Consider the following 22,015-nt stretch of genomic DNA (forward strand, 5'->3'; position numbering starts at 1 on the left):
GGAGAGCCCAACTAGTGCAGCTCAAGTTGCATGGAAGTGAATGCAGGTGATTCTGGGCAGAGGGAAACTTGGTGAATGGTTCATTGGTGGACAACATTTGGGAGTCTTTTAGTGATAACTGTGTCATGGTGAAGGACTGGGTGTGGGTGGCACACTAGGATAAAGGTCAAGGAAAGTAAAGGGTACAATGGGAGAGAACTTGAGAAAGGATGACACATTGTGTGAAGGACATGGAATTAGAGACCACAAATGGTGAGGGTGTAAAAGTTGGGGGTTTGAGAGTTGAGAGCACACTGGATGCTCACTGGGATTAGATTTGCTAGATGGACGTTCAAGGGCAGCATATGGGAATACATCTAATTAACTCTCCTTGGGAAGGAGTACACAATGTCTGAAGTCAGTAGTTTGTAAAGGAATATGTAAAGAATCGTCAGCTTTTAGACATGCTGGATAGCAGTTTAGGTGTATAAGTAGTCGTCAGCTTACAACCGGTAGATCTCCGGTAAATTTCTCTGGACGAAATGGTATAGTTATTCAAACCTGACCGTATGTACAGTACTGTATAGTAAGTCCCTTAAGTATTGTTTGTTTTATATCCTTCTTTTTAGCATCATTTTTTATCACATCCTGAATCAATTATTGTAACTCTTTACTAGCAGGTGCTGCTTTTAATCTTATATCTCAGCTCCAGTTGATTCAAAACTCTGCTGCAAGAGTCCTAACATGGACCAGCAGCAGCAAGCACATAACACCCATCCTGCTTCGCCTCCACTGGCTCCCTGTGTCTTACAGAATTGAATATAATGTTCTATTAATAACCTACAAAGCTATAAATGGCTGTGCATCAGACTACATCAGTGATTTTCTCCATCGTGTTGCTCCTGTTCGCCCATTAAGGTCCTCTGATTCTGGCAAATCTTGTTGTGTCCCATGCTAACCTGCACACTCTATAGGTGACAGGACCTTTAGCTGTATGGCCCCCAGAATTTGGAATGACCTCCCAAAATTAATGAAATCAGCAGACTCCATTCATTCTTTTAAAAACAACTTAAAACTCAATTTTTCAGGAAGGCTTGTAACTTAACCTGACATTCTGCCTCCTCTTTCAGTCTTCCTCTCTGTCCAGATGCTCATTATAATTTGTGTGTGTGTGTGTGTGTGTGTTATATCACAAATGATGTTATTTGCTAGGCTTTCGTTTAGTATTGAATTTAGTGTTTTACTCTAGTTTATTGTCTTCTATTCTATTTAATGCCTTTGTATTTGCCATATCTATCTGTTTTAATGTTCTATTCAGGAAAGATCTGTATCCAATGTTACATATATCTGCTGTTTCTTTATGAAACTTTGTGACATATCTTGAGCATGGGAAAGGTGCTATATAAATAAAATTTATTATTAATGTTATTATTAACACATTGTGTAAATTTTATTTTTTTTTGCAAATTATTTTTTTTTATTATTTTGTTTCATTTGTACTGTTGCTTGCATATGTGCCGAACCTTTAACAACTTGACGAATCCCTGCATTATGTTACATCATCAGTGTCTGCCTCTCCCAGTGTTCATTGTGTTAACTACAAGAGGAGGAATTGTACTGGAAGAGTTTGAGCACTTGTATGTTTTCTGTTTTAACATTTCAGGCTGTTAATAATAAACATTAGCAGATAAAGGAGTTCAGTGTGGTTCCATTACCCCTTTGTGATGGTAGCATAAAGCAGCATATCTCAAATCACAATGCAAAAGGTTCAGAGGTTAACCGGATTGAAAGTCAGAGTGCAGCAGAAAAGTGCCTGTGGTAAACACTGGTTACAATGGGATAACTTAAAGTCACATGCCATCGCTTTCACTTTCTTTCCTCCCTTGATCAGCTTCATTTTTGTGTTGAAATCAATTGCCTTTTTATCCTGTAATTGTAAGACAAATGTAACTGCACTTAGTTGAAACCACTGCAGGTAATAAAATGAGATGAATAAGTCAGGAGCTGATCTGTCGTTTGCCCATGAGACGTGGTAGCGGTCGCAAGTTGAATAGTTGTAAGATCCTTAGGTCATAAGTTGAGAACTATCTATAGTGAATACACTGAAATAGGTGTGTAATGAAGGCAATGATGTGTGAGGTCAGAAAGTTATGAATTTTCTGGGTGGGAGGCTGTGGATGTCAATTGTGCTAGGTAGAGTTACTCTTTAGGGAAAGAATATATCAAGCTCAAGTTTGTAGGTAACGAGTCTTTGTCAATTTCTCTGGTTCTGAAACATTCAATGAGAGGTTAGCATGAGAAGGACAAACTCAGTTCAAATTATTATACGTCACTTTGACAAATCTGGGAATTTAGAGCATTTAAACAGGCCACTCAACCCAACACACTAATTCATCCTATTCACGTATCCATGTATCCTATTCATGTTAAATTTGAGATACGAAGGTCCCAAAGGTTCTACACTCCACCACACTACTTGCTAAATTATTCCATTTGTCTGTATTTCTTTGCATAAAGAAAAACGTTGTAATGCTTGTGCAGAATCTTCCCTTAACATGTTTCCAAAAGTGTCCCTGTGTTCTAGTGGCAGAATTTATTTTAAGGTAGAAACTGGGATCCACTGTCCTGATTCTTTTAATAATTTTAAACATCCACAAAACCTTCATTTTCTTAAGCAAAAAAGGTTCAACAAAATTTTCCTCATACCTCTTAGTCCTGGCATTTGCCTGCTCCCTCTTCCATGGACTTCTTCTAGTGCTGCTATGTCTTTTGTTACAATATGGAGGCTAAAACTGGGCACAGTACTCCAGGTGAGGCCTCGCTGGTGCATTATATAACTTAAGCATAGCCTTTCTTGACTTGCACTCCACACAATTTAATCTACTGTATAACCTAACATCCTATTAGCCTTCTTAATCACTTGTGTACACTATCTTGATATACTATACCAGCGTATCTCAACCTTTAAGTATTTGCGACCCGAGTTTTCATAACAGTTTTAATCGCGCCCCCCTGATGTTTTTTTGAAAGGAGCCCACTAATACCAATTTGTTCTTTTTTAATTAATGATATTTCATAGATGCATATTTTATTATACCTACTTAACTTTTATCGACATTTATCTAACTCTATATTTATTTTTCTAGTATCCGAATGTAGTTTAAGTTAATTTGTTTTGGTTTCAATAGATGTATTTTTCATATTTTTGATTCTTGTTTTCTTTTTTCATATCTTCGCTTTTGTTACTTCATGCCCTTAGGGGCCCTCTAGGTTTGAGAACCACTGTACAATACATCGTGATGAGTCCAGTATGATTCCTAGGTCCTTCTCATAAGGCGTACTTTCAAGTTTCAGACCTCCTGTTGTGTGTTCTGATCTAACATTTCCACTTCTTATGTGTAATACTCACTTTAACTGATATTACATTTCCTCTGCTACACATCTGCCATAGCCTGTATGCTGTCCAAGTCCCTCTGTAACAATTTAGCTGATTCTACATTATCTGCCCTTCCATCTAGTTTGGTATCATTTGCAAACTTAACCAACTTACTCATTATATTCTTGTCCAGATCGTTTTTATATACTAAAAAAGAGTGGCGGCCCCAGCACCAATCCTTACGGGACACCATTTTTAACATCCCTTAATTCTGAAAGTGTTCCTCTCATCATGAACCTTTCTGTCCTGCATTTGAGATGATTTTGTACCCACCTACACTCTACGCGTTGAATTCCAATTTCTTTTAGTTTGATCACTAACCTATCATGTGGTACCTTAGGAAAAGCCATCTGAAAATCAAGATAAATAGTATCATGTGAACCTCTCTGTTTGTATGATTTAGTTCCTCATAGAATTCCAGCAAATTAGTAAAATATGTCCCCACAAATTGCTGACCATTTGTTAGCATTCCTCCTACAGGTATGTGCTGCCAGGTCTTTTTCTTAAAATTGGCTTCCATTAATTTACTCGTGATCACACGTTAAGCTTATTGGCCAATAGTTACTTGAATCAGTCCAATCACTCTTTTTTTGCAATGGGATAATATTTGCTCTTTTCCAGTGCTTAGAAATTTTCCCAGTGCACACAGATTTCTAAAAAATATGTGCCAAGGGTTAGTATACGTGGGTGGAGTGGTGGCTCTGAGGCTAGGGATTTGCACTGGCAATCAGAAAATTGCCGGTTCGAATCCTGTAAATGCCAAAAAGTGACTCTGCTTCCTTGAGCAAGGCCCTTAACCTGCATTTGTTCCGTCCTGAGTATGATGTTAATCTGCATCCAGCCCTGCATGTAGGCCCTCCAACCTGCAGGGAGGCCTGGGGATTGGTGACAGGATTGGCACTCCAGCCACCATAAAAACATCACACTGGTCCCATTCCATCTGAACTAGTGTGGTGCTGAGGAGTCACCAGTTGCATGGCTGAGTTGGTTTGTCATGTGGTGGGTGTGGCAATGCACTGTATCAGCACCTGCTCCTGACCTCTCTTAGTATACTGTATGTACTCACTAACGTCCTTAAACATTGGAGGTAAATTGTATCTTGTCCTGAGTTTCTGTTAGGTTTCAGCCTATTTAATCTAAGCAGTACTTCTCTCTCTACAATTTAAAAATAATTAAGTCCTTCCGTAGTACTCATGTTTCCATTATTTTGGAACAACTTGCTTCATCTTTCCACAGTGGCAGACATGAACTGAGTTGATAGTCTGCCTCCTGCAGCTGCTACTGTCAGGTCTGTGGATTTTGGCTTGTATTTGGTCAAAGAATTTCAGGACGCTGAGCAGATTCAGAGTTTGCTACCTGGATTTGCTGAGTGTAAGACAGTTCGGGAGCCATGAAAGTAAGACCCATGCAGAGCAGAGAATTAATGAGCACCTTCAGATGAGACATCGATCAACTCCCTAAGGTGATGCCTGCTTACTTGACTCTTTTTTCCTGCTGATTATTCTCAGTCCATCTTTATCGATTTGCTGCCCTTTTAAGGGACTCTTTAACGGCAGTGTTAAATGATCACCTTAGTGCTGAAAATGTCATAATTACTTGTCATCAAGTGTGACTCAACATTAAAAAAAGTTTTCTATTTTTAATTATTTTGTTGGAGAGGAGGAGAATGTCATCTTATATGCTGTGTGTAGAGCTAGGATAATACCATCCATACATTTTTCAAACCTGTCATATCCTGAGCAAGGTCATAGGGCCAGACGGATAGATAGACACAACTTTGGGTTACCAAGACAGGCGATTTCTGTTACAATTAGTTTGCTTATTGTCTTTTGAACACATGAGAAGGTAACACAAAGGGGGTTCACAAACTAATTAAGAATTAAATGCATTCCTAGGCCTAGTTACTAGGTGTTCGGTCTGTCTGGTGGGTTAACAAGAACGCTTGCACAGTTCCTAAGTATGACTAAAGCAAACTCCCTTCTGTCTGTCTCTCTTATGAGCCTGTGGACCCTTGTACATTTCATGATCTTAAGCTTAATAACTTCCAAGTAGGGTGAAGCTTTCAAGCACCCATGCCAGGATCACTTCTGAGTCAAGTCTTGATATCACCTCTTGGTGTCAGTGGAGATCTTTTAAGGCTACAGGAACCCCAGGCAAGGACAGCCTTTATGAATCTGAGGTGGTTCTAGACAGGAGTAGCATTAAAAAAGCAACATCAATAGGTCAGCTCCCTAACTACATACTTTATCAGGGACATTGCAATTCTGCCCATTCCAAATTGGAAAAGAGTGTGCTACTCCACAAAGGCTGGTTTGGAAATGGGCAATGTCACTCATCTGGTTGTGAGATGGGGCCACTGTTTCTTTATAGTTGTATGCTAAGTCTGTCTGTATAACAAAGGCCACAGATTACTCTGAACCTAATGGTTTTTAGCCTAACAAAGTGTTTCATAAGACTTTTAAGATAAGAAGAGACAATAACAAAAACATATCTGTTGGTTACTTTAATCAATCTTCATTTAATTTAAATAAATTATACACAGTTGGTGTTGATGAGTGCTGACAATTATCAAGCTGAATGGCTGTAGAAGGTTAATTCATCTAACTTGCATATCTTGAGGATGTTGGAAGAAACCAAAATATCCAGAAAAAATGTGAACAAATAGAAGGAGAGTGCTTACACTTCACATACACACACATACACACGCACACGCACACACACACACACACACATACACTGACTGCTCTGATCTCTTCTGCTATTTATGTATTTAATTATTTTGATCTTTGATTGAATTTATTAAAAACATATAACATTTCATAAAATCAAGTCAAAACTTAACAAAACTAAATTCAATTCAACCCCCACCCATAGGAAAGAGAGGAAGGCCAACAGCCATCTTCCAGCTGAGCAAGACAAGTCTACGTGCTAATAGTGAAGTAAAGGCAATTACAGTTTTTTTGACCTTCTCCATTTTAAGCCCATCTGGGAGTCCACCATATATAACTATTAATGGGTTAGGAGTGATTGTGACACCAAGGCCGCCCAAAACATGTGGCCCAGTGAGGCTGGAGCTCAATTGCAACGTTCGCAGGTTGGATCTTGCCCAGGAAATATTTTGGACAATTTTAAGGTTTTTAATTCATTATTCCTCAAGTTCTTGCTGGTTTGTCTTGATTTAGGTTGTTACTGTTCACAGTTTTTTTTTGACATTTTCTTATATTCTGGCTGTATCCTACACTAACAATTTAAGTCTGTTTTTTCCCTTTTGAAACACTAGGTTAGCATTCATATCAAACTTGGCAAATTTATAACTAAAGTATTATGAGGTATTTCCCTGTGAATGTCGATTCTGTCATGATTGGTACTTTTCATTGTTTTTAATGTTCTTTGCTCATGTGTTTGGACACTGCATATATGTATTCTGTTTTTTTAACCCAAAGAATTCAATTATAACATTTGTTTGTTTTTAAAATATTGAAATATCTTTACATTATGTCACAAGGCATTTTGATTTTATTATGGGCGCCGGCATTTTCTTACACTATATTTATAGTTACCATAGTGAGATTATCCAGAATTACCTCTAGTTGCCTGATGGGTGATGTCATCATCATGACTATATAAACACGAGCATGTGCACTTTTGCATCATCCAAGAATAGAATAACTAATACTACATCTTTGATGTGTTTTCTGGTGTAAAAATCTTCTTCTTCTGACGTTTAGACTTTTATTCTTTGTGTATTGGATTGACAATCGACAGGCTAGAATACTGGTCAATGAACTTGGCTCGTACTCTGCCTACATTTCGTCTCCCAGTCCATTCACTTAAAAATCATTATTGTCTCTTTTGAGTCAGTAGTGCTATACCACGGTCACATACTGTATTAAAACTCTCTGTGTGCAACTAAGAATTAGTGGCCACTCCTTACCTGACGCTCAGCAGCGTATTGTGGATGTTTTAGATAGAAGACCAGGCAAAATGCTGATATGTGACTTCTGTTTGTCTACTAATATTAAAATGCTTTCCCCATAATAAATTTTCTAATTGAATAAATGTAGCATCAGGAAATAAAAACGAATACAAAAGATTAATTCTATTGTAGCACTCCATAGCAATTTTTTAAATTATATGTGCCAGAAAAGCCTCTTGTGCTCTCATTCTGTCTCTTTCAATGCAGCGTGTGGATATGCAAGAAAGAGGCTCACACCTTCTGTGCACTCATTTTACTAAAATCACTACTGCACACTTCTTGCATTCTTGCTCTGTGTACATCACAACAATGTCAGAAGAAATGAGAAGCACTCATATTACTGAGTTATTTCATTGTATCGTCTCTTGTGCAAATCTCTATTAAATGACTGTGTTTTGTCGTGAAAAAGCTGAACGCTCTATACGGCTCTATAAGGTGCTATGGCTGTATCTGCTATGACATTATGTGTGAATCCAGAGCCTCCTCCCAAAATAGCATTCCTATACAAAGTGTGTCCAGTAGGGGGCATTGCAGCACCCCAAACCTCAAACACAGTCTCACAAACACAATGTCCACGTTCAAACAATCAATTTATTATACACTATACCGTTACAAGTCATTCAAAATTGCAAAACCATACACAATTCTTCTTTGTCTTTCTTTCTCCTTTCCTTCCTTCCTTTCATCCTCCAGGCGAGTGTTGTCCAGCTCCTCTCCCGACTCCAACTCACCTGTACTGAAGCAGAGCTGCTTCCTTTATGCACTTCTGGAGTCATTAGACTGTCTATCTGCAGCACTTCGTCCCACACGGTACTCCCTGGTGGTACCCATGGAACCGAACAGGGTTGTTCCATGTGACTATAGCTTCCAACATGCCCTGAGGGGGGTGTCTGTAGAGGTACTGTAACTAAGGGATGCTGCCACCTAATGTTATAGGAGTAAAATATAACCCAAATTGGTTGTCTTCCCCTGTCCTTGAGCAGCTGTTTAAAACTGATCCTTTGGCTAGGAAACTGGATATCTCTGGGTCTTGAGGATGATCCACTGATTAGCTATTAACCACCCAATCCCACTTGGATTGCACAGGTTGTGAACCAGCTGAGGGTAGTGAAGGCTACAGGTATCTGTGGTATCTGGGAAAAACTTCTCCATGCTGGTGGTAAGGATGTTCTCCTGGTATTGCAAGTAATCTTTGCTTCCATTTGGGAGATGGGCATCTGGAAAAGGAAGGGTGGTTGCCTTTCAGGGGGAAAAACACTGCTCTCGTTGCCGAGTAAGGTCCTTGATAGGGCCATCCTCAGTTGGACCTGTGATTATCTACCAGTAACCGGAGCAGTCTGGTTTTACTCCTAAGAAGTCTACCATTGACTGCAACCTGGCCTCATCGAGGCCAAATTTGAATATCGGCAGAGTTCCTTTGCAGCCTTTGCCGATTTTTGTAAAGTGATCAAGCTGCCTTGTGGGACATCCTGAGACTTTGTGGAATCCCCCTGAAGTTGCTGGATATAATGGCTGGCCTGTACACTGGTATTGTGAGTGCTGTGAAAAGTGTAGGCAGAACCTCTGTGTTTTTCCCAGTTGATTCTGTTTTTTTCAGAGATCTGTTTTTGCTCCTACCCTGTTAGTACTTGCATGGAATGGGTGTTGGACAGGGTCATGGGGTCCAGTTGCTGTTGGGCATCTGTTGGTGAAGAAAGATTCACTGATCTTGACTTTGCTGACGATGCTGTGAACTTCGCAGAGTCAATGGAGGCTCTGATTGGGGCACTCGAGAGACTGAGCGAGGAGTCGGAGTGTCTGGGCTGGGAAAAAACAACATCCAGGCCTTTAATGACCTCTTGGGCACAGTCATCAGCAGTGCATCTGTTTGCGGAGAGAGTGTCGACCTTGTTGAGAAGTTTATTTACATCTGTAGCAACATTGATGTCTCTGGTGACTTTTCCTATGAAATCACTAGACAGATTGGGAGTCTCTTCGGAGAATCCTTGGGTACCACTGGTTTGACTTTGTGTTGAATGAGCATTTGCTCACAGAGTCCCGAATGAGGCACATTACCGCATTGTGAGGGAGTGTCAGTTACAGCACTGCAGTCATGTGGCATCATTCCCTGGGGGTGATCCAGCCAGTTTGCAGGATCCTTATTGCTAAGGACCCAAGCGGCTGGACCAGGCCAAGAGGATGCCCATGTAATACCTGGCTGTGTCAGATAGGTTGTTATTTTTGGTAGTTGGGACTGGACCACGTGTCTGCCTGAAAGGTTGCCAACTGGAATCCCTAGTTGTTTCATTGTGTGGTTGGTGCGGTAACGAGCTGTACCAGTGCAGGTTCCCCAACTTGACCTAACAATGTCCTTCCATTATACTGGCCTCCCGGCTGGGTAAGGTTCCTTGTTCAGTACTGGCCAGGATGCCAGTCCCTGTATGCCATCCATTACAACAGGCATATTGCATCTAAAATTATTGATGTTCTTTGATGTACAGTATATACAGTACAGTACATACATATTAATGTTAACCATCAAAATCCCATCTTTATGGGCAATGTCATATCCATTTCATAAGATGAGGGTCTACTGTAACAGCAATCTTTAAATTAACCCTAGTGAATTTTTCAAGGCTTATCTGTTCTCTGCTCTCTGTCGATGTTGTAACTGGATCCCTAAGGTACACTATCACAGGATGAACTCCCCAAAATTTTACCTCGACATGTCCGCTATTCAGTATAATTTTAAATAAAAACAGCTTCTCTTCCAATTAAAAAAGTATAGGCATTTTGCTGATTCCCAGTATCTCTGATAGTCTGTCAGTTTTATTCAGCATCCTCAACCACTTCTGAGTGAAGGTTTCCTTTGTAACCCTGTCTCTTCATCATCATGACTAGTGTTCCGGATGAAGTCTTTTTTGAGCTTCTTCTTCATCCCTGAATTTCTATGTATTCATAATCATCATAATCATCATCCATAGCAGTTCACTACTGCCTGAAGGGTCTCTTCTCATAGTCTGATCGTTTCTCTATCTGCAGGCAGATGTTCTCAATCACTCCTTGTAAAATAACATACAACCTGCCCTTTGGTGTCATTTTAACATGTTCATTCTTTATCCTTCTTTTCCCTTTGTTTTGTAAGATATATTGTACAGTTGGGACAAAAGTCGAGCCTTTACACTTTCACGTTGATCACACTCCTGGTCAGGTCACTCACAATGAGTCACTGCTATTTACCCTGTTAAAATTTACTGGAAATAAATGGTTCCCAGGCTTTCAATCATCTTGTAGACATGACATGACAACCACCCGAGGGTTCTCGTTCAATACTAGTGGAAAACTAATATCCTCATCGTATTTCTAAATGACTCTTCAACTGCACTTCTGTGAACAATGGTAGGACCACCTGGATCCAAACTGCAAGCTCCAACATGTTGTTTTCCCAATACTGACTTGGAATTGGTCTGAAGAATAGCTGAAATAAGAAAATAAGCAGAAACATACCTGACAGCCTGCAGGCCATTATGTTGTACAGTATGTGTAGTAGTTTGGTTCCAGCCATATATACACTACTAAGTAAATGAGGATTAAACAGACTTCCAAGAATAAACAGACATGTGAAGCTTTACAGAACAGGGGGAATAGTGCATGTTATTGTAATTAGGTGATGTTAATCAGTGGAGGTAGGCACAAGGGTGATGAGGAATGAGAATGGCAAAAACCATAAGGAAGGTACGTCAACTGAGAAAGGCACCCTAGCAAAATTTTACATTGCCAAAACTCCAAGACAAACAGACTAAACTGCTATGTCTTACCTGAGACCATCCATTACAACAGGCATATTGCACCTGAAATCATTGATGTTCTTTGATGTACAGTATATACATACATATTAATGTTTACCATCAACATCACATCTGCCACACTTTATGGGCAATGTAAGGAATTATTGCTATACGCAGTGCCTTGGAACATATCATTTTCATAAAATGAGGTTCTACTGTAACTCCAATCCAGACTAAACTACCAAGTCTTATTTCTAACTGTAAATGCTGAGAATAATGGGGCAGCCCTCATAAATGCTCACCAACTGGGAGAAGGATGCAGGCAACACACACACTGAGCTGGGCAGTGTGTCCATCATGGTTTTGCACTTCAAACCCTGAGGTTGTGGGTTCCAATCCCACTGCTGACACCATTTGACCATGAGTAAGTCACTTCACCTGCCTGTACTCCAACTGAAAAAACAAATGAAATACAATCAATTGTATCTCAGATGTTGTAAGCTGCAACAAACATTTGATAGAGAACCTAATATTTGTGCTATTATGGTGTGTGCACGTGTTTAAGATGTACAGACCTTGATGGTTTTGAACCTCAGTCAAATTTACTCTAAGTATGTGTATGGCTACTACAAAGATGTACTGTAGACTTTAAGAAGCCACACCGCAGAGACTTACTTGGTAATCTGAAGTAGGTCACCCAATAAAAGCACTGGCCAAGTGGTCTTGATGCTGCTGCTGCAGCTGCTGCTGCTGCACAGTGTTGTCCCCTAGTAGCTGAAGCACTGCCGTGTAAAGCAGAAGACTGCAGTTTTAGTCTCCAGCGCTAACTCTTTGTTTGAACTATGAACAGGTCACTTAACCTTCTAGTGTACCAATTATTGGAAAGGAATGTGGAATGTCGCTTTACTGGGTTAAGCTTATGAAGTAATTTAAGTACTGTATAGTTAGACAAGGGGACTGAGGTCAAGTGTGTACAGTGTGACTATAAAGCTCAAGGCTGCAGGTTCATTCACCACCAACGATTCACCTTGTCACTTTAAGAGAGCAGCTTAACTACTCTGTGATCAAAATGCAGCACTTGTGATTTGTAAGTCATTTCACAGAAATTAAACAAATAAATATACAAGCATATTGGGAAGATACCAGGTGTAGCGAGAAGCTCTGTAATGCAGACGAACCGAAAATAGACGAAGGACATGTGTGAAAACACTGTCTGCTGAGTGGGCAATGGGTGCAGGCATCATAATGGCATGGCTTCTTGTACTCCCATCCTGACATCCTGTCACTCCTTTTGTGTTAATAGTTCTTCAAATAAGAAGTGTTTAGTTTAGATTTATATGAAGCAGTAAAAGTCATAAAAGTCTTCAAAGTGGAGTGTAACCTTTCATTATTGATGCAGCATAATGTGTTGCCTCTTTCTGTTCTTCATTAAATTTAATCACTGGCTGTTTTACCTATTTACTTTATTGTTACTGAGGTCGTAAAAAGCAATCTTATAAAAAAAGCAAGAAAGGCACCCGTTTCCTGACTGGCATATCAACCATTTGGGCACATCTGCTTTTCAGGAGCAACTAAAATTAATTTAGAAAGGCTAAATAAAGAATTAAAAGGAAAAAAGTGGGTTGAGATCTAAAAATAGTTTTGAATTTTAATGCTCCTCTAAGTCTTGCGCTCTTGAAACATTTCCTGTCTTGCTGCTGGCTCACTTCCTCGGCACACGTTTGCTGCCTTTCAACTTTTCTGCCACCCTTTGGCAGCATTTAGCACTTCCTCAAAGAACCCTGGTGCCAAAATGGGCTCCATTTGATCTGGACCACCTGAAATGGGCTATGCCCACATTTAGATTTTTTTTTTTTTGGTCTGTCGTGCTGGGGGAGCTCATTCTGATGGTGGTCTCTTTGATCAACTCTAAAGTGATGAGTGCTATATAAAAATACGATGAATCACAACATTAATCGTTAATTATGAGAAGCATTAACAGCACAGCACAAACCAGGTCAGTCTGGGCACTGCTTTAATGCTGGTATTGTGGCTAAAGCATTGGGCCAGTTACTGAAAGGCCACTTAGAAGATGACCACTTGCTTCCTGTGTGACCACCTTTAAGTCACATGTACTGCCTGTTTTTCACATATGGGGTAAAGATAAGCCTTGTTTAATTAAGCTGATGTTAAAGGTGTTTACTGTGAAAGGCACACTATCATTTAAAGATTGTTCACTCTGACCATAAATGATTTCTTACACTTAGATGTGCATTACAGTTTTACAACTCAACAATCGGCTCCTACTGCATAGCCATAACCATACATACAATAAATACCTACATACTGTACATACGTTCAGATCTGTTTAATCCAATTCATGACTGTAGGGGGAAAGAGCCCACACTAATGGCACTAATGGGCGCAAGGCAGGCAATAATCCAGCTCACTCATGCCCACACCGATGAGCCCAGATTAGAATCACCAATTAACCTAACATGCTTTAGAAGTTGTGGAAGGATACATGGAGGAGGCTACCTGGAAGAAAATCCATGTAGAGGAGGACAAAATGTGCAATTTGCACACAGACAGCTACAGTAGGTGTAGAATTTGAACCCAGGATAGATAGATAGATAGATAGATAGATAGATAGATAGATAGATAGATAGATAGATAGATAGATAGATAGATAGATAGATAGATAGATAGATACTTTATTAATCCCAAGGGGAAATTCACATAATATTGGATATTGGATCTAAACAGCACCAACCCTATTTATAATATGAAATAAACTTTATTTTGCATATGGTGTTTCCATATGCCGTGAGGTATTTTAGACAGACGCGGTTTAGTTGTTTCCATATAGTTAGAACTGTAGCATTGAAATATTTTTAAGACGCTAACATGTTAATCCTGTCACCAGATCAAAACGGCAAAAGGGGCATCTGAAATATTAGAGGGAGTGATTTGTCATAAAGTTTAAACAAATCCAATGAGTAACATAATAATTGGGACACTTCTGCCTGGCTAGGCCTGTTACAGACAGGTAATGAACCAGAAAGCTGGTGTGTTAAATTATAACTCTGTTTTTAGTCCACCACCTGATCTCACTTATGCTTTTAAATATAATATATTATTGCCCCTTTCCAGAGTGTAAACCACTCTCAAAGCATATATGCTGTGGACCACCAGGGGACGTATCACTCCCCAAACTCTGACACAGACAGGCTGAGACACAAGTCTTACCCAATAGCACACCATTCATTTAAGTGGGGAAACGTCTTTCTCTTGATATCTCCTCCTCACTCCCACACTGCACAGCACAATACACAAAGCATCAAATACAATACAATACTTTCTTCCTCTTTTTTTCTTCCAGTCTTCCACTCTTCCTCCCACAAGCTTTGTCCTCCACCTCCCGACTCTGGCTCTTCGACTGGTGGTAAAGCAGCTCCTTTTCTAATGTATCCAGAAGTGCTCCAGGTGTTTCTTGCCCTTCTTCTGGCTGATCTTCCAGGTATGGCAGATTTTATTCCTCCAACGACTCAGCTGCACCTGAAGCACCCCTGGCGGCGCCCACAGAGCCCAACCGGGTTTCCCAACTACAACTCCCAGCAGGCCCTGTGGGGATCCACAGTGCTGTAGTAACCTGGGAGGCTGCCCTCTAGTATCTTGGGGATGATAGTGACTCCAATATAGTCTCACCCTTTGTCTTTCTACCCAGCCGCCGTCCCGAACAGGTAATTGCCCTGGCCATCCATCACAATGCATATGAAACATCCATCCCTTCATTTCTTCTATTATCCATATTCAGCTTTGAAAGGGCTCAGAGCTTACCATGGCAGCACCCGATGCAAGGTAAGAACAAAATCTCAAATTGTTGCCAGTCCTTGCATGTCCAGACTTTGTCCCAGTTTAGTGTCACCTGTATGTCTTTTGAATGTGGTAGTAAAATCAAGGAACCTGCGCTAACTCCTTTCCAGACACAGGCAGAACGTTGACAGATGAGGTCAGACAGGAGTCTCCCGGGACTGTGATGTTCACAGATGACATTGTGGTCTGTGGTGAGAGTAGGCAGCAGGTTGAGGCGAATGAGAGTCATTAGGAGTACAATGGAGTACATGTGTGAATGAGAGGGAAGGGGGTGGAAGAGTGAGACTGTAAGGAACAGAGGTGGTGAAGGTAGACAAATCGAAATACTTGGGTTTAACAGTTCAAAGCAATGGAGGGATGAGGCAGAGAGGTGAAGAAGAGAGTGCAGGCAAGGTGGACTGAGTGATCTGTGATAGAAGAGTAACTGCAAGAGTGAAAGGGAACGTCTATAAAACAGTAGTGAGACCAGCTATGTTGTATGGTTTGGAGCCAGAGGGGAGGCAGAGCTGGAAGTGGCAGAGTTGAAGATGCTACGATTTTCGCATGGAGTAAGGAGGTAGAACGAATTAGGAATGAGTATCTTAGAGGGACAACAAAAGTATGACAGTTTGGTGACCAAGTGACAGATGCTATGTTGAGATGGTTTGGGTGCATGGAGAGGAGAGATGAGGGGCACATTGGAAAAACAGCGTTGAGGACGGAACCGCCGGGCAAGACGAAACAAGGAAGGCCAAAGAGGAGGTTTATGGAACTGGTGAGAAAGGACATGAAGGCAGTTGGTGTGGCACAAAATGATGTGAAAGACAGGGACAGATGGAGACAAATGATCCGCTGTAGCGACCCCTAAATGGGAGCAGCCGAAAGAAGAGGACTTGGTCTGTTTTGCCCTTGTGTCGCTTTTCATTCTTGTACCAGCAGCTTGTTTTTTATTTACCTTGCTTTGGGCTTACTGATTAGGATGCACTAAAATAGCATGTTATAATAGCCGTCATTGTCTACACTCCCAGAAAAGCCCCAATACACCACAAATATTTTTAACACTGGTGAAGTGGTGAATATGAGGTATGATCGGTGTCCAGCTTAGTGGCAGAGTGAAAAACTACGGATAAAGTGAGCTTTTATTGGCGAGCTTACAGCAGAAAACTCACAAGAAGCCCTAACACAGGTCAGTCAGCAGCCAGAAAGGCCGGCGGTGACTTGGCAGATGCTGATGGCTTCACTGGCTAATAACTGCAGGCAGTCATATGAAGAGGAGGCCTCTGATGTGCAATTATTTTTTAATAGACTAATAGCTGCGTACAAAGTGATGGGTGCTCTGCTGGAATACACTGAAGCCTTGCCCGAGGTGCTTTTAATAGCTGCAACGCTTGTTTGCCCAGGAGTTTTAAAGGCTGATTTTACTGCCGCTCTCTGCTAGCTCCACTGTAACTGTACACCATAACAATTTCAAGAAATTAGTTCTCGGCTTTCATTTTGCTTTCCTTGTCTTAATTACACCTTTTTCAAGCTCTCTTCTCAGATGGAATCCTCAGGTCCCAGATGTTTTCAGAGATAAGGTGTTGGTCCTGCTAGAATTCACCTAAACATCATCATGCTGCTGTTAAGCTGGCCGCAAGACAGACATCTGGCATAGGGCCTGCATTAAGGTTTGAGCACATAAAATAAAAGCCAATAAGAATAGTGGCAGAAAGAAGGTAGGCAAATGGCAGAGCAGTGCAAGCTAATCAACAAGGACGATAGACAGAAGTTCACAAAAATATAAGGAGAGGATGACTGGTCTTTTTATGACACTTTTCCACTATCAACAGGAACCAGGATAAGACTGACAATCTGGTTCCAATAGTTTTTGTAATATTCTAATAACCAGTCGGAATAATTTCTCAATTGTGAATTTATTATTTAAAACTTGTTGGAAATGACAGGTGTTACTTCAAGTCACTCTTACAACTCCTGAGTTGACTTAACAGCGTTGAGCCTTTCTGCAAAACCAAAAACACAAGGTTCCTTGCTGCCCGGTCTGCCTAATTAACTGCCTGATTAATAATACAACAGTTTTTCTATTACAAGTTGGGAACTAGAACTAGACATTAATGTCCTGATGTGCATAGTAGATAAGGAAGTAGTTTTTGCCCACTCAAGGCTCTCTCTCTGGCATTTTTTCTTATATTCTCACTTGAATCCTTACTTTTTACTCAAGATTGTTTTATGCTTCTTAATATTTGCCTGTGTTCTTCATTATGTTATGATGAACACTGAGAAAAGTGCTTAATGTGTAAATCTTGTGGCACCAAAACTCTTAATGACTGTCCGGAGGTGCACTGACCACTGCAATTTGGATGCAAGAGCACAGCACTGTTAACCATGAATTACGCTATCGGCTAATAAATACAGGAAAACAGTACATGTATACTTCCAGGCATAAATCAGTATTTCTCTTGGATATCTTGCATTGTTCAGCTGTCCTACTGGAGTTTCCACTCTCCTCAGCCTCATCCGACGTGTCTTCATCGCCATTGTCTTTTATCTTTTAACCTCCATGTCAATAGCCACATCTGCTGCACTACTACCATCTTTTTTCTTTTTTTTTTAGTTTATTGTTAGTTGTAAGGATGCTGCCAAAAGTTAAATTCTGCATTATTATTTTTGGTACTGTTGAAAGTAATTATTCTTCTTTGTACTGATGTTGAGTGTATGTTTATGCAATAACAATTGGTTGTCAAATGTTGTGTCTTTGTTTCTCTATTGGATTTCTGTAACAATGTCTTCTGTTTTTTGTACATTCCTGCTGCAAACAAATTTCTCTCTGGGATAATAAAGCCTACCTAAAAGTCTACCCACTGACCTGATGATTTATTTCAAATTGTGAAGCATTGAGTGTTTTTGTGTACCTTTTTCTACTTCACATTAGCCAATCAAAAACAGGTACAGTTAGGTCCATAAATATTTGGACAGAGACGTTTTTCTAATTTTGGTTCTGTACATGACCACAATGAATTTTAAATGAAACAACTCAGATGCAGTTGAAATGTGCAGACTTTTAGCTTTAATTCAGTGGGTTGAACAAAACGATTGCATAAAAATATGAGGCAACTAAAGTATTTTTTTAACACAATCCCTTCATTCCAGGGGCTCAAAAGTAATTGGACAAATTAAATAAATGAAAATAAAATGTTCATTTCTAATACTTGGTTGAAAACCCCTTGCTGGCAATGCCAGCCTGAAGTCTTGAACTCATGGACATCACCAGATGCTGGGTTTCCTCCTTTTTAATGCTCTGCCAGGCCTTTACTGCAGCGGCTTTCAGTTGCTGTTTGTTTGTGGGCCTTTCTGTCCGAAGTTTAGTCTTCAACAAGTGAAATGCCTGCTCAGTTGGGTTAAGATCAGGTGACTGACTTGGCCATTCAAGAATTTTCCACTTCTTTGCTTTAATAAACTCCTGGGTTGCTTTGGCTGTATGTTTTGGGTCATTGTCCATCTGTATCATGAAACGCCGCCCAATCAATTTGACTGCATTTAGCTGGATTTGAGCAGACAGTATGTCTCTGAACACCTCAGAATTCATTCAGATGCCTCTGTCCTGTGTCACATCATCAGTAAACACTAGTGTCCCAGTGCCACTGGCAGCCATGCACGCCCAAGCCATCACACTGCCTCCACCATGTTTTACAGATGATGTGGTTTGCTTTGGATAATGAGCTGTTCCACGCCTTCTTCATACTTTTTTCTTGCCATCATTCTGGTAGAAGTTGATCTTGGTTTCATCTGTCCAAAGAATGTTTTTCCAGAACTGTGCTGGCTTTTTTAGATGTTCTTTAGCAAAGTCCAATCTAGCCTTTCTATTCTTGAGGCTTATGAGTGGCTTGCACCTTGCAGTGCACCCTCTGTATTTACTTTCATGCAGTCTTCTCTTTATGGTAGACTTGGATATCGATACGCTGACCAAGCCCTGGAGAGTGTTGTTCACTTGGTTGGCTGTTCACCATGGAAATGATTCTGTGATCATCCACCACTGTTGTCTTCCGTGGACGTCCAGGTCTTTTTGCGTTGCTGAGTTCACTAGTGCTTGCCTTCTTTCTCAGGATGTACTAAACTGTAGATTTTACCACTCGTAATATTGTAGCAATTTCTCAGATGGTTTTTTTCTGTTTTCGCAGCTTAAGGATGGCTTCTTTCACCTGCATGGAGAGCTCCTTTGACCGCACGTTGTCTGTTCACCGCAAAATATTTCACATGCAAGCACCACACCTCAAATCAACTCCAGGCTTTTTATCTGCTTAATTGATAATGACATAACGACGGACTTGAACACACCTGCCCATGAAATAGCCTTTGAGTCAATTGTCCAATTACTTTTCAGCCCCTGAAATGAAGGGATTGTGTTAAAAAAACGCTTTAGTTGCCTCACATTTTTATGCAATCTTTTTGTTCAACCCATTGAATTAAAGCTGAAAGTCTGCACTTCAACTGCATCTGAGTTGTTTCATTTAAAAGTCATTGTGGTCATGTACAGAACCAAAATTAGAAAAACGTTGTCTCCGTCCAAATATTTATAGACCTAACTCTAAGTGTCCACTATTGAACTTTAATTAAGTTTAAATAAAAGCTGTGTAATAAAGTTTGTTTATTTAAGCACTATAAAAAAATTAAAAGCCAATATGTTTTTTGGATTTTATGCTCTCAAAGTGGATTTGGAGTTCCTGGAGCACAGAGGTTCAGAGGTACAGGAGTTGAACTCCAGTCAGCTTCAGTACATATGAAGTGCTGGCAGCCAGTGACAATGAGTTACTCACTTTTGTTTCTTGTCCAGTACCCTTGCGACTCTATTTTCTATAAAATCAAGAGCTATGAACAGTATATCAAATTCAAACAACTAAAGCGAGTGTTTAAACCAGTGCACAGGGGTATAATCTACTCTTGCATTTTGCCTTGCAGTTTGTATTATTGTATTATATTCCGGAGATGGCAATTATAGATTGGCAATGTAGATCTGTAAAGAGGAGTACTTGTGTTCTGTTCCGAGTATTGTATTTACCCAATCTTTGACACCCATTGCACACCCAACCTACCTGGAAAGGGGTCTCTCTCTGAATTGCCTTTCCCCAGATTCCTTCCATTTTTTTCCCTACAATGTTTTTTTTGGAGTTTTCTTGTGTCTTCTTAGGGAGTCAAGACTGGGGGCTGTCAAAAAAACAGGGCCTGTTAAAGCCCATTGCGGCACTCTTTGTGTGATTTTGGGCTATACAAGAAATACATTTTTGTTGTTTTTGTACATGCTTGTCATCTGCCTGACAACACAGGGTGAAACCATTTGGTGGTAGTCAAGTCACCAAGTCATTGTTGCAGCATTCTCAGGCCAAAATGGGTTACACATGTAGGACAAAAACAAACCCCCTTACGATATTTCACGGTTGATTATATAAACTTTCAGCAAAATACAAAAATGGGAATTTTTCACTAGTGCTAGTGAATGGGCCCACTAGAATACTTAAGAAAGCTGCACCTTTAAAACTCAGCTAAAAGTCCTCTCTCTCTCAGCTCTTTTAAATGTGAGTTCTTCTTCAGTGTCCTAAAGTGGGGTTTGTCATGCACATTAATTTTGTACTTACTGTATATTGTTATGTTCTTTTTGTTGTATGACAGTTTTACTGTACTCTTTAGTTTCAGACTAAATATATTGTTTTTCTGTGACACCCTCTCCGATTTGAAGTTGTGTAGTGTGACGCCATTCTTACATGGCACACTGCTTTGGGGTTAAGCTAATAGTGGTTACGCTTCAGCTATATGATGCATTTGTGAAGTTTTACCTCAAATATTGTGTGCAGTTTTGGTCTCCACATTACACTAAACACACACTAATTTCAGACGTTTTGAGTATAAGCAATAAGAAAGAATGCAGGAGTGGGATCAGTTTAGTTAAAGCAAATAGAAATCAAGAGGTGACATTACAAAAGTGTTTCAGTTATGAAAGGAATTAGAAGGATAAATACAAGCTATTATTTTAAAACAAGTACTGTATTCAGATGAATGTACAGATTGAAGCATATTAGGAGCAAGTTTGACACAAACCTTAGAAAGTATTTCTTAACTCAGGGTGTACTCACACTGGCAATTTGTTCCATGCCTGAGCACATTTGTCTTCATATAACCCCCCCCAAAGTCGAGTTCGTTTGACTGGTGCGATCACTTTGTGTCGGGTCCTGGCCTGCTTGGATGAGGTGGGCGCGAGCACAGTTCAATAGGATTTCAGAACAGTGTGATCGCTAAACATGCTTGAGTATGGGAAACAGCAGAGGTGGGTAGAGTAGCCAAAAATTTTACTTAAGTAAGAGTAGCGTTACTTCAAAATAATATTACTCAAATGGAAGTAAAAAGTAGTCATCCAAAAAATTACTGAAGTAAGAGTAAAAAATTATTTGGTGAAAAGACTACTCAAGTACTGAGTAACTGTTTGATCATAATAAATGATGTATTTTTTAGAAATGTTGTAATAAGACAGAAAAAAATGTAAAATAATGTGCAAATTCTGCTATTTCCAAATAATAAAATAAACAATGAGTAAAAATAAATAACATCTTTACAAAATAAAGATGCACAAATAGCACAAAGTTCCAAATCTCAGTTTTTCACAACAAAGTTTTTGAAGCCAATACCTACAGTAGGTAACATGTATGTCTGAACAGTGCAAATTACTTACAGTGATAAGATATTCTGTACACTGACAGTATAATACTGTATATTCACTTTGTGGTGTAGCGGGTCCATGGCTTCAAAAAAAAAAAAAAAAAGGGCCAGTTTCAAATCCATAAAGCCAGGTCACTCTCCGTGGGAGCAATCGCACGACTGCGGGGAGTTAATGAGGTAGTTGGAGCAAGTCGCACCTGCATGTGTGGGTGCGATCGTTCTCAATTGCTTCATTGGCTTCCTGCAGTGTGTGATTAAGGCCCACAGAGATGGGAGTGTATATATATGGGTCAGTACAAAAAATGAAGGGGGAATGAAAGA

This window comes from Polypterus senegalus, chromosome 9 (assembly GCF_016835505.1).
Source record: "Polypterus senegalus isolate Bchr_013 chromosome 9, ASM1683550v1, whole genome shotgun sequence".
Lineage (NCBI taxonomy): Eukaryota > Metazoa > Chordata > Cladistia > Polypteriformes > Polypteridae > Polypterus > Polypterus senegalus.